The sequence below is a fragment of the Antechinus flavipes genome, chromosome 1 (genome assembly GCF_016432865.1).
Source record: "Antechinus flavipes isolate AdamAnt ecotype Samford, QLD, Australia chromosome 1, AdamAnt_v2, whole genome shotgun sequence".
Lineage (NCBI taxonomy): Eukaryota > Metazoa > Chordata > Mammalia > Dasyuromorphia > Dasyuridae > Antechinus > Antechinus flavipes.
In genome coordinates this window covers 662,966,188-662,981,282 of record NC_067398.1, presented here as the reverse complement: position 1 = coordinate 662,981,282, position 15,095 = coordinate 662,966,188, and the positions used below count along the sequence as shown (strand labels likewise).

The following is a 15,095-nucleotide window of genomic DNA, read 5'->3' as shown; positions in this document are numbered from 1 at the left end:
TAGCAACATATACAGAGAACTATTTGTTCTCTGTATAATAAATAAATGGTTAAAATATATGAATAAGCATTTATAGGAATAAATAAATGGTCAAAATATATGAATAATTCTCAAAGGAAGAAATGAAAGCATCGGCAGTCATATGAAAAATACTCCAAATTATTAATAAATACAGAAATGAAAATTAAAGTAACTGACAATTATTGGGGGGGCTACAGGAAAAAGGCAAACTATATTGGTGGATCTGTGCACTAATCTAGCCATTCTGGAAAGCAATTTGGAACCATACCTAAAAAGCTACTAAATTGTATGTACCCTTTGACTCAACTATACTGCTACTATATATATATAAAATCAAAAAGACCAAAAAAACCAAGAAAAAACCTGATCTATACAAAAATGTTGATAGCATATTTTACATAGCAGTGTTTTATTACATCAAAGAAATGGAAACTAAGAAGGTGCCCATCAATTGGAAAATACTGAACTAAGAATGTCATGGAATATTACTGAAAAGGATGGTTTCTGAGAAATATGAGAGCATTTATATGAACCGATGCAGAGTAAAGTGAGCAGAATCAGGAAAACAATTTATACAACAACATATTTGAAAGAATTTGAGAATTCTGCTCAGTGTAATGATTGAACTCTATTCTGGAGGATTGATTATGAAGCTTATTACCCTTTTTCTGAAAGAGCAGTGATGGACTGAAGGTATGAAATGAGATATATATTTTCTAATATGATCAACATAGGAATTTGTTTTAATTGAGTATGTATAATTGTTTAGAAGGGTTCCTGTACAAATTTCAGCCCTTTTATAGGTCCCTCCCCCCTTTCACTTTGAGTAAAAGTTGGGGGAAGAATAGAGAGATTAGGAATAGGTGTGCAAAAGAAAGAAATAAGGAACGAATGAAGGAAAAGAGAAAAGAGAAAGGAAGGAATGAAGGAAGGAGGGAAGGAAAGAAAGAAGGAAGGAAAGAAAAAAGGAAGGAAGAAAGAAAGGGAAAAACGGGTCACTGAAGCTTTTTTTTTTTTTTAATGCACAGAAGAGAACAGAAGAGGGGCCAAAAAGAAACAGAAAAGCAGAATCGGATTGTTACTTGATGTATTTATTCTTTGCTTTTAAAAAAAAAAAGCAATATGTACATTACAGCGATTTTCAGAATCATGAAATCAAATCAAAATCAGAATCTCCTCTTCTGATATATTTTGTATATTGAAAAACTAACTTTATATGGTCTTTGTACAATTTCTGTGTATTTAAGTTTGTGTTGCCTCTAGTGGGGATTTCTTCTGTGTTTATTTAGTCAAGTGTATCCTCTTTCTGTTTTCATTTTCTTGAAGTCCATTTCCATTTTCTTTTAGAATCACATGCTAAGCTTTTTGCTGGCTATTGTGTAAAGTGATATTATTTCTAATTTTCCATTATCCTTCTTCACAATGTTTGTGAAGGAGTTTATATTATAATCTGGTGTTGTTCTTGGTGTCTGGTTCTCTAAGACATCAGGTGGGTTTTGAACAGAGAAGTCTCTGAGCTCATTTGAGTTCTTCATTGTGGCAACTGTTTTAACATTGGTTAAACTTCTCTAATGAGTCGTGATATTAGTAATGTCTTTACTTTTATCCATTTTCTAACTTTTAGCTTGTTTAAATATGATAAGTTGGAACTACTGGAATTTCATGTACTCTTTTCTTCCCATTTTTATTCTAATTTTCAGCCAATTTTGGATTTTTGTTTTTCATTAGATAATGATCTGGTTGTGTACAGACAATTGATTAGAAATTACTCTGATGTTAATAAATACTATGTCAGATGTCAATAAACAGTCAATAAATCCTCCTTCCTTACTTCCCTCCTTCTTTCCTTCCTTCCTGCCTAAGATAAAATCATTTTTACTTTTTATGGTGTTATGGTGGATTGTCACTATGTTCTATACCTTTTGAATCTTTTCTTGAAGAATATATTCATACTATATACATTGAACCTTATGATAAAACTGAACACTTTCTCAACCTGACTTTTTTCCAATATATTTTTACTTTTTACTCCTGCACCCACCTTTACATTGAAGTCACAGCATATGCAGGTATGTGTTGATGTGGTTTGGAGGATTTTGTTGAGTTTCTTTCCCTTTTTACCTTTTACAACAGATATTGGTGAATAAATTTCAAAGCAGACCTTTCCATCAGAAGCACTTCAACTTGGGATGACCCAATATTTCATGAAAGGCCATTTCTCATTTTCCTAGGGCCCTTGTTGAAACCAACTTTGTCAAGTTCTTTATTTTCCTCTTTTGAAGAGCCTGAGAGCCATCCTTCCAATTTACCTCTTAGTATAGAGAGTAAAAGCCTAAATTTGACATCAGCAAGATTTGGATTCACCTCTTACCCCAGAAAAAATAGTCGTATGACCTTGGTCAAGTAAATGTCTTCATCTGAAAAATGGGAATAATAACAATACTTACTTGTGCTAAGCCCTTTGTGAACCTTGCAGCAATATATAATTTTCAGCTATTATTTTTAGTGTCAGTGCCTTTAAGCATTCCAGTTTCATTTATAACCAGTGACTGTTGAAGATGTATTTTAGTTCTTCCAATAGTAGAACTTGGCATTTAATTAAAGACATCACAATAACTAGAAGATGGACTAAAAATAGGGATTTTCCTGGCAATCTTTGTCCCCTTTCCCCCACCTCTGCCCCAGTGACCAGGAAGACAAGGGGATTACCAGGGACTGAGGGCCATTCTGGATTTGATCTATTTCATGGGTATAACTGGTAAAACAATCGATCATCTTGAATATTACTGCTGGGGTTGTATTTCTTTGCACTTAACCAAATATCTAGCTTTGACTTTAGGCTACAGAACAAGGGAGGGGGGAAGTTCCCCGGTCTTTGTCCTAATCAGACCCCATCTGGGGCACTCAATCCAGTTTCCAGAACCACTTTTTTGATAGGCTACTGACAAAGTTTCCAGAGGATGATGTCTAGAATGGAGAAGGGAACTAGAAACCATGTCCTAGGAACATCCTTTGAAAGAACTCGGAATATTTAGTTTGGGGAAGAGAAAGCTTCCTAACCATATGATTATTCATTGCTCTCTTCAAGTATCTTTTTAAAGGGTTACCACAAGAAAAAAAGGGGGGGGCATATTCTGCCTGACTCCTGGGGGAACAATTAAGACCATTTGAGGTAGAGTTGAAAAAAGGCAATTTTCAGTTCCATATATGAAAGAACTTCCTAACAGCAAATAGTGTCTCAAGGTGCAATGGGGACATTTTAGGAGATAATGAATTTCCTATTACCCTTCAGAAGTTCTTAATTGGAAGAGGTGGTCTATGAACTTAATTTTTTTCCATCTTATGACATCAATATAATTGGTTTCAATATAATCTAGGCCGGATAACTACTGGTGCTGAGTTTGGGAGCCACTAGCAGAATGAGGAAATGAGAGTTAACCTAGTCCCCAGCTACATTTAAATGTTTTGCCAATGATTTTTATTTTCCTGGATTTTTTAACTGCTTTGGGAAATGCTTTTGCCAGGGAGCATTTTAATGAATTTTCATTAAATAGGTTGTTTGTTTGAGTCCTGCTGAATCACAGATAGGGACTGAAGGCCATGGAAAGGATTCTTACTTAGGTAGGGGTTTGGACCAGTGTTCCTCTAAGCTCTCCAACTAGCTCAGATATTCTGTGATTCCAGAACCATAGACTCATAAAAGCTCTATTCTCTGGGGAAGGAGTTGGAACAAGGAGTCTGAGAAGGGATGGGGGTTAATCCGAATGCCAGAAACCAGAAGAGAGGGACAACTCTACAGCTTTGGAGCTAAAAAAGGCCTGAGAGCTCAGCGGTTCCACCAATATCACTTTTTCCCTTTAGAGTCTGCTCAGGCCCAGATGGAGGAAGGGAATGTGTGGGACAGGAGCCTCTGATGTGGGAGGTTGCTTTGGAAACTGAGGCTTTAATCTAGGGGATTGTCCTTTTATAGGGGAGTCAAGTTTATTGCCATGCCCTCTGGGGCCTTTCCTCCAATTTACCATCCCCCTACTTGTCCACCTACTACCACTTCAGATTTTCGACAGGCAGAAGGATTTCATCCCTTCTTTCTAACTGGTCCCCTGTCTGGAACGCTCTTCCTCTTTCTCATAAAACCATAATTATCCTTTTCCCAGTAGATGAAACATCTTCTCCCTCAGAAGTCACTCCTATGGCTTTAGCTTGTCTTCAGAGAAACATGAATTTTTCCTTACAATCAGAATTTAGGGATGTCCCAACTGGTTCTATATCGGGCTAGATCAATCTCAAGTTCAACTTTTTGTGTGATCTTAGGTCACTTCCTTTTTCTGGGCCTCAGTTTCACTATTGATTGAGAGGTTGAATTAGATTATCCCCTGAAGTTTTATCCAGTTATCACATTCTATATTTTAAGGTTCTCTGACATTACATGTTTTAAGGTCCCTTCCAAATCTGTCATTCATTGTTTTAAGGCAGTCCTGACTTTCTGTGTTCTGAGGGCCCTCCCAGCTCTGACCTCCTATGGTCTAAGGTCCTTCCCAGCTTTGACCTCCTGTGGTCTAAGGGATCTCCCAGTCCTGACCTCCTGGGTTCTAAGGCCCTCCAGCTTTGACATCCTGTGTTCTAAGGGTCCTCCCAGCTCTGACACCCTGGGTTTTAAGGGCCCTCCCAGTCCTTTTATTTTATGTTTTAAGTGCTTGCTCAGCTTTCATCTTTTATGGTTCTAAACTCTCTGAATGTGAATTTTATCTTCCTAGTTACATGAAAAAAATCATTCTAAGTCTTATCTCTCTGTGGTCTCTCATTAGGATCCAACAAAGGAAACAGAGTCAGATTAGAAGGGCTAATCTCTGTTTCACTACTCAAATTAGATTTATATATATATATATGTATGTATGTGTGTGTGTGTGTATACACACATACACATACACACACACATACACATATATATACACATACACATACACACACACACACATATATATATACACATACACACACACACACACACACACATATATATATATATATATATGTATATATATACACACATACATACATATATATAAAACAGTACTTGGTAATCCTTAAAATATATAAATGCTACATATTATTGTTGTTATTTCTTCCCCAATACCTGCTTCTTTCACTTATTACTTCTGGGGTTGTGGCAAAGTGCCTTAACCTCTTGAGCCTCAGTTTCCCCTTCTGAAAATGAGAACATTGGACTAGATGGCCCTGAAGGCTCTTCAGGGCTCCAGATGTGTGAGAGCAGGGATGTTGGTCCTTTGTGGTTCACTGATTGACGATGGGAATCCTATTTTGATCCCTGCTCCAGCCACCCCTCACACTCTTTGGCTTCCTTTGTACTCTTGCTTTTGTGAACAGGTTGTCCCTATCTAGTACCCTGTGCACATATATGGATACTATATATATGTATGTGTGTGTATGTGTGCAGATACTCTGTATACATATATGGATACTGTGTGTGTGTGTGTGTGTGTAGATACTCTGTATACATATATGGATACTATATGTGTGTGTGTAGATATTCTGTATACATATATGGATACTATATGTGTGTGGGTATAGATACTCTGTATACATATATGGATACTATGTGTGTGTGTGTAGATATTCTGTATACATATATGGATACTATATGTGTGTGGGTATAGATACTCTGTATACATATATGGATACTGTGTGTGTGTGTGTGTGTGTGTGTAGATACTCTGTATACATATATGGATACTATATGTGTGTGTGTAGATATTCTGTATACATATATGGATACTATATGTGTGTGGTATAGATACTCTGTATACATATATGGATACTATATGTGTGTGTGTAGATATTCTGTATACATATATGGATACTATATGTGTGTGGGTATAGATACTCTGTATACATATATGGATACTATGTGTGTGTGTAGATACTCTGTATACATATATGGATACTATATGTGTGTGTAGATATTCTGTATACATATATGGATACTATATGTGTGTGTGTGGGTATTCTGTATACATATATGGATACTATATATGTATGTATGTGTGTAGATGCTCTGTATACATATATAGATACTATATGTGTGTGTGTAGATATTCTGTATACATATATGGATACTATATGTGTGTGTGTGGGTATAGATACTCTGTATACATATATGGATACTATGTGTGTGTGTGTAGATACTCTGTATACATATATGGATACTATATGTGTGTGTAGATATTCTGTATACATATATGGATACTATGTGTGTGTGTAGATACTCTGTATACATATATGGATACTATATATGTGTGTGTGTATAGATACTCTGTATACATATATGGATACTGTATGTATGTGTAGATACTCTGTATCCATATATGGATACTATATGTGTGTATGTGGATACTGTGTGTGTATGTGTAGATACTCTGTATACATATATAGATAGTGTATATATATATATATATATATGTGTGTGTGTGTGTGTGTGTGTGTGTAGATACTCCATACACATATATGGATACTATATATGTGTGTATATGTGTATGTGTGTAGATACTCTGTATGCATATATGGATACTATATATGTATGTATATGTGTGTACATAGACACACACACACATATATACAGATACTGTACATACTGGACACAGCTCTATGCACTTGTGCATGTACAGACATATATACTTAACCAATCCTGTCCCAATGCATTTTCCTACTACCCTGTGATATAAAACACAACATACGAATCACTGAACCTCTTAGAACATCTCCGTGTTTGTCCCTGAGCTCCCATGTCCATCTCACTGGTACCAGTTTTTCCTAAGATCCCAAGGGCTCAGCCCCCTCCATCTCAAAACCCATGCTCAACAAGGCATGGAAAGTGAAGGATGCGGGAACTTGCCCAAGAAGACGAAGAATCAGAGAAGGGCCCGTGGACATTTAGTTACAGACGGTAGAGACGGGACCCAGTGGCACTGGGTCACCTAGATGAGCATCCAGACCTCACAATAGTCACACAATTACAATTACACAAAATGTGCATCACGCCCAGTTACCCATCTCACTCCCGGATCAGCCCCAAACACAATTCTGCATCATACAGTTGTTCACAGTCACACCCAGTCTGCATATGGTTCCAATCAGGCTGTGTGTGAACTAGAACAGCGAGTGTTTCTCGGTTTCCCCAAGAGGGTTCAAATCAGCCCACCCCAGGCTTGTGACTAAGGCAGCCAGAGGTGAGGGGGGCTTCCGCGGGCCCAGCGCAACTCCTCCTTTATCCCCCACTTTCCAGTCACTAGATTTATCTTCTCCGTGACCTCTCCTATCTCTTCCATAAAAGGCTAGATTAGGGGCTAGGCGTGCTAGTGCTAGAGGGGATACTGGGGGATCGGGGGGAACAGCTGGGTTCCCTTTCCAGCCTAAGCTTGGCCAGCCTCCGGCCACGGTAGTAGTGGTTGTGGGCAGCTAAGGGGAGCGGGGGTAGAATGACCAATGAGGAGGGGGTTGTTGGTAGGGGACAGACGGGGGAAATAAATCCTGAGAGAGGAAAATCGGCTCCCGCCGGGGACCTGGAACTCACTCACCTGGAGCTGGAGTTCGGGAGCGCCTGCCGGGCCAGACAGAAAGGTCCTGGGGAAATCAGAAAGACTGGCACGGGCTGGGGATGTGTGAGCCTGGGGAGCTGTGCCCCCGCAGGCGGATGTGACTGAAAGTGTCGGAGAGACAGACACAGAGACAGACAGAGAGGGAGCCGGGAGGAGAGGGGGAGGAGGGCTGGGGCCGGAGAAGCGCGTGGGAGTTAACCCCTTCAGGCTCCGGAGGGCTCTCTCTGAATGGGGGTCAGGGGTCAGTCAGCTGGGACTTGGGCTGGGAGAGTCGGATGCAGGGTGGAGGGGTGGGGAGAGAGGAGAAGAGGGTGGAAATAAAAGCGCTCACGCCCAGCTAGCCACTTGCTGTCTTTTTCAGTAGATGGAATACTGTGTGTCAAGGGGAAACTGAGGCGCAAATCTTAGGGAGGAGCTGCCAGCCGAGCAGACCGACAGAATCGGGCCCAGGAGCCCAGAAAAAAGAGATTCCATTGCCTGAGACGGCCTGTGGGGCCAGGACAGCCTAAAAATAGTTCCCTCACTACTGGGGACTAGGCCGAGTTGGGGTGGACAGGAGGAGGAAAGAAAGGGAATGGGGCAGAAGGGTTGGGGCTGTGGAGCCCGAGGTGTGTGGGGCTGTTACAGGGGTCCCCAAAAGGGGGCTGGGTTTGGGGAAGGCCACTCAAGAGTATCAGTGGGCTTCCCCCCAGCCCTCACCTTTGATGTGCTCTAGTGGGGACTGTTCTGGGTCTATGAAGAGAGCACAGGGCAGCCAGCTGGGCCAGTAGGTGCAGAGGAGGAGGGAGCTCTGGCTCTGGTGGAGTTGGGGTACACGGGGCTGGCCAGAGGCTTCCCCACCTCAGGCCCTCCTGCTGGGCAGGGAGGAGTGAGACTCATGGGCTAATGGGGGTCGCTTCCGGGCCTCCCAGCACAGTGAAGGGTTGGGAGGCAGAGCTATAAATAATGCCTTCCTGTCTCACTGTGCTGAGAGGGGAGGGGGAGTCACTTTTCTGGTTCTCTATATCTCTCAGTTTCCCTTAGTCTCTGTCTTTTGTAGGTTTTGTATTTTTGTCTTGGTTTCTACCTCCCTCTCTTTGTCTTTTTGTTTTTGTTTCTCTCTCTCTGTTTCTATCTACCCAATTCTCTCTGTCTCTTTCTGTCTCTTTTGTGCTGTATGTCTCTGTCTCCCTCTTCCTTTTTTTTCCCTCTCCTTTTGTCTGTATGTCTCTCCCTCCATTTCTATCTGTCTTTCTTTGTGTTTCTCTGCCTGTCTTTCTTTTTCTTTGCCTCTTTCTTTTCTCTTCCTTTTTCTTTGCCTGTCTTTCTCTGTCTCTGTCTGTCTCTCCATTTCTCTCTCTCAGTGTCTCCATTTCTCTCTCTCTCTCTGTCTCTTTTGATAAACACTTGTTACACTCCTACAATGTGTGAGGCCCTATGTTAAGCGCTCTCTTGGCAAACCTGCTTCTCTGTTTCTGCCTCATTTTCTCTGTCCCTGCTTCAGTTTCCTTGTGTGTCCATCTTCACTCAGGCTTTCTGTCTCTGATTTCTGTTTAAGTCCATCAGAAAGATTCTTAGATTCAGAGACTTGTCAGGCTCTTGAGTAGAGAAGGGATTTCTTCTTTTCTTCTGTCCCAACCATTCCATTTTCCCTCAGATGAGATGAAGATCCCATGAATATGGAATCCTGACTGGTAAAATTCTGTTAGAGTGCCCACTGAAGAAGGCAAAATGGCTGCCCTTCCTCCTGTTCCAAGCAAGAGATCACTGACTAGCATGGGAGGTGGATGTATGGGAAAAGGGAAATTGGGGCATCCAGGGCTGGGAAAGGGGGAAGATTAGACATTCCATTTCCTGGAATAGACTGGCCAGGCTAGTTTCTTCAGGAAGCAGACCCTTCTCCAGGGAGAAGAGTTATCAGAAATGGAAAAGCAGGAAACAAGGAAGAAGAGTGGAATAGAGAAATAGTCTCTCAAGTCTGGGATGAATTTGCTCAATCTTAACCATGCATTCAACTCTACAAAAGTCAGAGATGGTACCTCAGGGTTAGCTTGTTACCTGCTCTGGGCTAGGAGTAGAATGGGCTGTGGCCCCTTTCCTTAGGATGCTATCTAAGCTAATTCTGGGCCCCAGACCCTCCAGCTCCCATGGTGGAGAAGGGGGATTTCTCAGGCCCTCCAAGGGCCCGGCTCCAGCCCCTCACGGGTGCCAGACTTCCACTCCACTCCCCAAGACTATAATTCTAGTTCAATTTGAGGGATGTAGGATGCTTCTGTGGGAGAATCATCTTGATGTTGGGAGAATCCTCTCAGCCGCCTCCTTCCCATGCAGCCCGACTGTCCATGGCCATTTCTTCCTCTTGGGTTCTCTACTCACTAGGGACATAGGAATAGACTTTGCTCCAAGGCAGGAACCTGATATTTGGGGGAGCCTGGTGCATCCGGGAGATAAAACCTCAACAACAGGAAGCTGTTTTGGGAGGCCCAGGCTTGGGGAGCATAGCCCCAGTTTCAGGTCAGACAGTTGATTGTACAAGAAAGTACCTTATGCCCCACTTGCTGAGGAAGAAGTGGCCAACCTGTGCCCTCCTTTACACATCTCTATCTTTCTCCTCCACTAGCTTGTCCTCCCTTTACTTCTAGCCTTCTCTTTCCCTGTTTACTAACTCCTTCCCTGTTCCCTACAAAATCCCTATCTCTGAACTCAACAGCCTCTAGGATCCTTTCTAGCTCTTAATTTATGAGGCTTTGATGTTTTATGTTCTCAGTACTTAACCTTCCAGATCTCTTTAAGGTTTGGACACTATCACTTTCTTCTCTAGCTATTCTTTCCCCTTAGATTTTCTCACATGATTCTTCTGACTTTCCTTTGATCTTGCTCCCTATTACTTCCAGGGATTCTTTGCTGCATCATCAACATTTGGGTCCCTCTCTTTGACTGTGGGCATCCCCCAGAGTTCTTTAGTTTTCTTTCTCTACAGCCACTCTCTTAGGAATTTCATCAGTTCCCACAGTTACCATCATTCTAAATCAGGGCATTCTCACTTCTTACCTGGACCATTCAATCATGTCCAACTCTTGGTGACCCCATGGACCTTCCACCCTCCATTATCTCTGAAGTCTGTCCAAATTCATGTTCATTGTTTCCATTTCAAGCTTTTTTCTTTTTTCCCCTCCTATTTATTTATTTTAAATTTAAATGTTTGTTAAATTTAATAATAAATCAATAAATTTCTATTTCAAGAAAACCTATATAATAAATACTATACCTTCTGTTGAGAGATGTCAGCTTTTCTTTACTTCCTTTAGTCTCTTTTTTCTATGGGCTTCAATTTTTCCCAAGATCAGGGCTTTTTCCAATGAATTCTGTCTTCTCATTATTTGACCAGAATAATTTCAGTTTCAGCTTCTAGCTTTTACCTAAATACCTCCAACAGTAGGGGAATCACTACCATCCTGGCTACCCATCCACCTATTTTTCCATCTTCTTTTTTGAAAAGAACAGCTTTTTATTTTTCAAAATATACGTAAAGATACTTTTCAAAATTCACCCTTACAAAATTTTGTGTTCCAATTTTTTCTCCTTCCTTCCCTCCCATCCCCTAGACAGCAAGTAATCCATTATAGGTTTAACATGTGCAATTCTTCTATACATATTTCCACATTTATTGTGTGGCTCAAGAAAAATCAGATCAAAAAGGAAAAAAATGCAAAAGAAAAGAAACTAAGCAAACAACAACAAAAAAGATGAAAATACTATTCTATGATCCATATTCAATCTTCATAGTCTTCCCTCTTGATGTGCACAGATGGCTCTCTCCATCCCAAGTCTTTTGGAATTGACTTGAATCACTTCATTGTTGAAAAGAGCCAAGTCCATTACAACTAATCATCACATAATCTTGTTACCTTATATGATGTTCTCTGGTTCTGTTCACTTCACTCAGATTAGTTCATGTAAGTCTTTCCAGACCTTTTTGAAATCATCCTGCTCATCATTTCTTATAGAATGGTATTGTTTCATTACATTTATATACCATATCTTATTCAATCATTCCCCAGCTGATGGGCCTCCATTTTTGGACAACCCAAATTTCTTTTATTTTTTTATTTAAAAAATTTATTAAAGCTTTTTATTTACAAAACATATGTATGGCTAATTTTTCAACATTGACCCTTGCAAAAGCATCTTTTCCAAATTTTCCCCTCCTTCCCCCACCCCCTCCTTTAGATGGCAGATAGTCCAATACATGTTAAAAATGACAACCCAAATTTCTTGGAGGTTTTGTCTTATGGCAAAACAAAACAAAACAAAACAAAACAAACCACTTCTACCTATACTTTAGGATTATAGGCTTAAAGCTAGAAGAGACCTCAGGAATAACTTAATCTTCTCCTCCTCACCATTTTACAGATAGGGAAGCAGAGTTCCAGAGAGTTTAAGTGTCTTACACCTTCCAGAACCAGACCTCCAATATGCATTCCCTGACCGATTCTCTGGAGTATTCTATCCTCCCCTGAATTCATCGTTTCTGCCCAGACATAATAAGACAAATTTCATTCCCTCAGGAGAGGCTTTCAAGTCCTGGAGAAAGTCCTTTCTCTGTTAAATCTCCTCTTTGCATCAAACATTTCCAGTTTCCTCATCAGTCTTTCTGGTGCCTTTCTTTCCCCAGATACTTTGCTTTGGGTCTTTCTTTAGTATCCCCTGACCATCCCCTGAAGCTCGGAAAATGGGAGCCTGGGGTTTCAGAAAAACTTGAAGAGAATTACCTGAAGTGCTAAGTGAAGTGAGCAGAAACAAGAGAACATCGTTCATAGCAGCAACAAGATTGTGTGATGATCTGGACATGGCTCTTTTCAACAATGAGATGATTCAAGACCAATTCCAATAGACTTGTGATGGAGAGAGCCATCCACATCCAGAGAGAGAACTTTGGGGACTGAAGGTAGATCATAGCATAATATTTTCTTTTTTTTTCCTTCTTGTTATTTTATTATAATTTTTTATTGTTTTTTCTCATTATACATGTACATTTTAAAATTTATTTTATTTTACTTTATTTTTGCTGAGGCAATTGGGGTTAAGTGACTTGCCCAGACTCACACAGCCAGGAAGTGTTAAGTGTCTGAGGTCAGATTTGCACTCAGGTCCTCCTGACTTCAGGGCTGGTGCTCTATCCACTGCATCAACTAGCTGCCCCCATTAAATTTTTAAATACACATTTCTTTATGAATCATGTTGGGAGAGAAAAATCAAAATAAAAGGGAAAAACCATGAGGAAAAAAAAACCCAGAAAAAAAGTGAACATAGCTTGTGTTGATTTACATTCATGTTTCATAGCTCATTCTCTGGCTGTGGATGGCATTTTCTACGCAAAGTTTATTGGGATTGCCTTGGATCACTGAACCTCTGAGAAGAACCAAGTCTTTCATAGTTGACCATCACCCAATACTGTGTACTCGGTATTCTGGTTCATCAGTTCATGTAAATCTTTCCAACCTTTCTAAAATAAATTTGCTCATCATTTTCTATAGAACTATACTATTTCATTACTTCCACATAGCATAAGTCATTCAGTCAATCACCAATTGAGGGGCATTTTACTCACTTTCCAATTCTTTGCCACCACAAAAAGAGCCACAGCATGTTATTTTCACCTTTGTTGTTTGTTGTTGTTGATTTTGTTTGCTTTTTTTTTTTTTTTTTTTTTACCCTTTGATGTGATTTTTCTTGTGCAACATGATAAATGTAGAAATATGTTTAGGAGAATTGCACATATTTAACCTATTTGGATTACTTGCTGTCAAGGATGGGGGTAGAGGGAGGTAGAATAATTTGGAACACAGTTTTGCAAGGGTGAATGCTGAAAACTATCTTTGCATATTTTGAAAAATAAAAGGCTATTATTATTATTTTTAAATGAAGAAAATGGGATTCTGGGAGGAGAGTAGCCTAGGATCAAGGTAATTTTCCAGAACAGTCAGGAGAGAAAGAAATGGGGTGGCCAGCAACCAGCTGGTCCTGGCTCTGAGAACAGATCTCCAAATTTTCAGTGGGAGCTTTCACATCTTAAAAATCAGCAAATACTACAAAATCAGTGCTTGATTTATTATTTTGTTAATTGAATAGATAACAAAATGATAGAGAAAATATTAATACTTCAGATTAAAGTTAAAGTAGGTCATGAAGTTTTTGGAGATCTGGTTGTTAAACATTTACTGGAACGCCCCAGAATTAGAACTCCGATTTCCTGCGTTCCAGCACAAGCGACAAAAATGGTGCTGGGAGACTGCAGGATGCTGGCTCCCAGGGCAGAAAAACTTCCTGGACCCCTTCCCTTGAGGTCCCTGACGTTATTGATGATCTGGGTGGCTCCAACAGGCCAGACTTGGCTGAGGTTTCTAGCAGAGGGGGAGTGAGGGAGCCCACTGGCTGGAAGGCTTGAGAGGCAGCAAAACAAATCTTGGGACTGATGTCACTGATTCCCTCTAAAGACCTCCTGGGAAAGTCCTATGGGCAGGGATCCCTGGGATCCTACTGCATATAACAAGGCACTTTCTGGAGTCCCTAGCTGCTTTTTAAAAAAAAAAAAATTATTATTTCCCAGTTACATGTAAAACAATTTTAATATATTTTTTCTGGTTATACATGTACATTAATTTTTAATACACATTTATGAATCATGCTGGGACAGAAAATCAGAACAAAAGGAAAAAAGCCACAAGAAAGAAAAAAAAAGTAAATATAGCATGTGTTGATTTACATTCGGTCTCCTAGTCCCTCCTTTCTTTGAGGGAAGGTAGGCTGCTATACCAGATGAAAAAGAATTAGACATATTCAGAGTTAACCTGGGCCCAGTTGCCCAAGTCTCCTTCCTCAACTTTCACCTATACTAGGGAGCTAAGGATTGGAGGTTGAGGGCTAGAATCTCTGGTTCCATGAGGGTGGGATGTAGCAGAAAAAAAATCAATGGCCAGAAATTGGAGATTTAGGTTCTGGATGCAGCTGTAGATGCCACCAACTTGCTGTGTGACGTGGCTAAGAAATATGGACTTTCTGGACCTTCATTTGGGAGCTGGGGGAACCACCCCCCATCACTGAGGCAGAAAGAACATCCAATGTGAGATGGGCCGCTTGGGCTCCCCCTGGTCAGGGCCCACTCACCCCTTCTTCAGTCCCAGTCTCTCTCTTCCTCCCTCTGCTCTGGGCCTATTTGTATATTCTTGAGGAATGACAGATCCTGTAGCTTTGGGGATGAATCAGAGGGTGAGGGCGTCCAGGACAGAGACAGAAATCCAGGCTGGAGGAATGAGATTGGCTTTAGAGCTCTTAGGACATGACTCTCCTGCTTCCTCCTCCACAAATTCCCTACTGAGCCCAACCCGCCCCCAGTTCCCCAGTCCCATCAGGTGAGGGTCTCAGGTCTTTCTTTATTCCGTCACAGAAACTGTCTCTCATTTCTTGCTGCAGATGCCTGCA

At 40.6% G+C, this 15,095-nt stretch overlaps 1 protein-coding gene across 1 annotated transcript in view; it reads right to left on the bottom strand.

Moving 5' to 3' along the window:
- The window catches only part of TBXA2R (thromboxane A2 receptor), a 41,874-nt gene extending 33,889 nt beyond the window's left edge, over positions 1–7,985 (bottom strand). Inside the window, exon 1 of the mRNA XM_051971973.1 lies at positions 7,614–7,985. The gene's annotated coding sequence lies outside the window, so the exon portion shown is untranslated. The remainder of the gene's footprint in view (positions 1–7,613) is intronic.
- Positions 7,986–15,095: the final 7,110 nt, after the last annotated feature.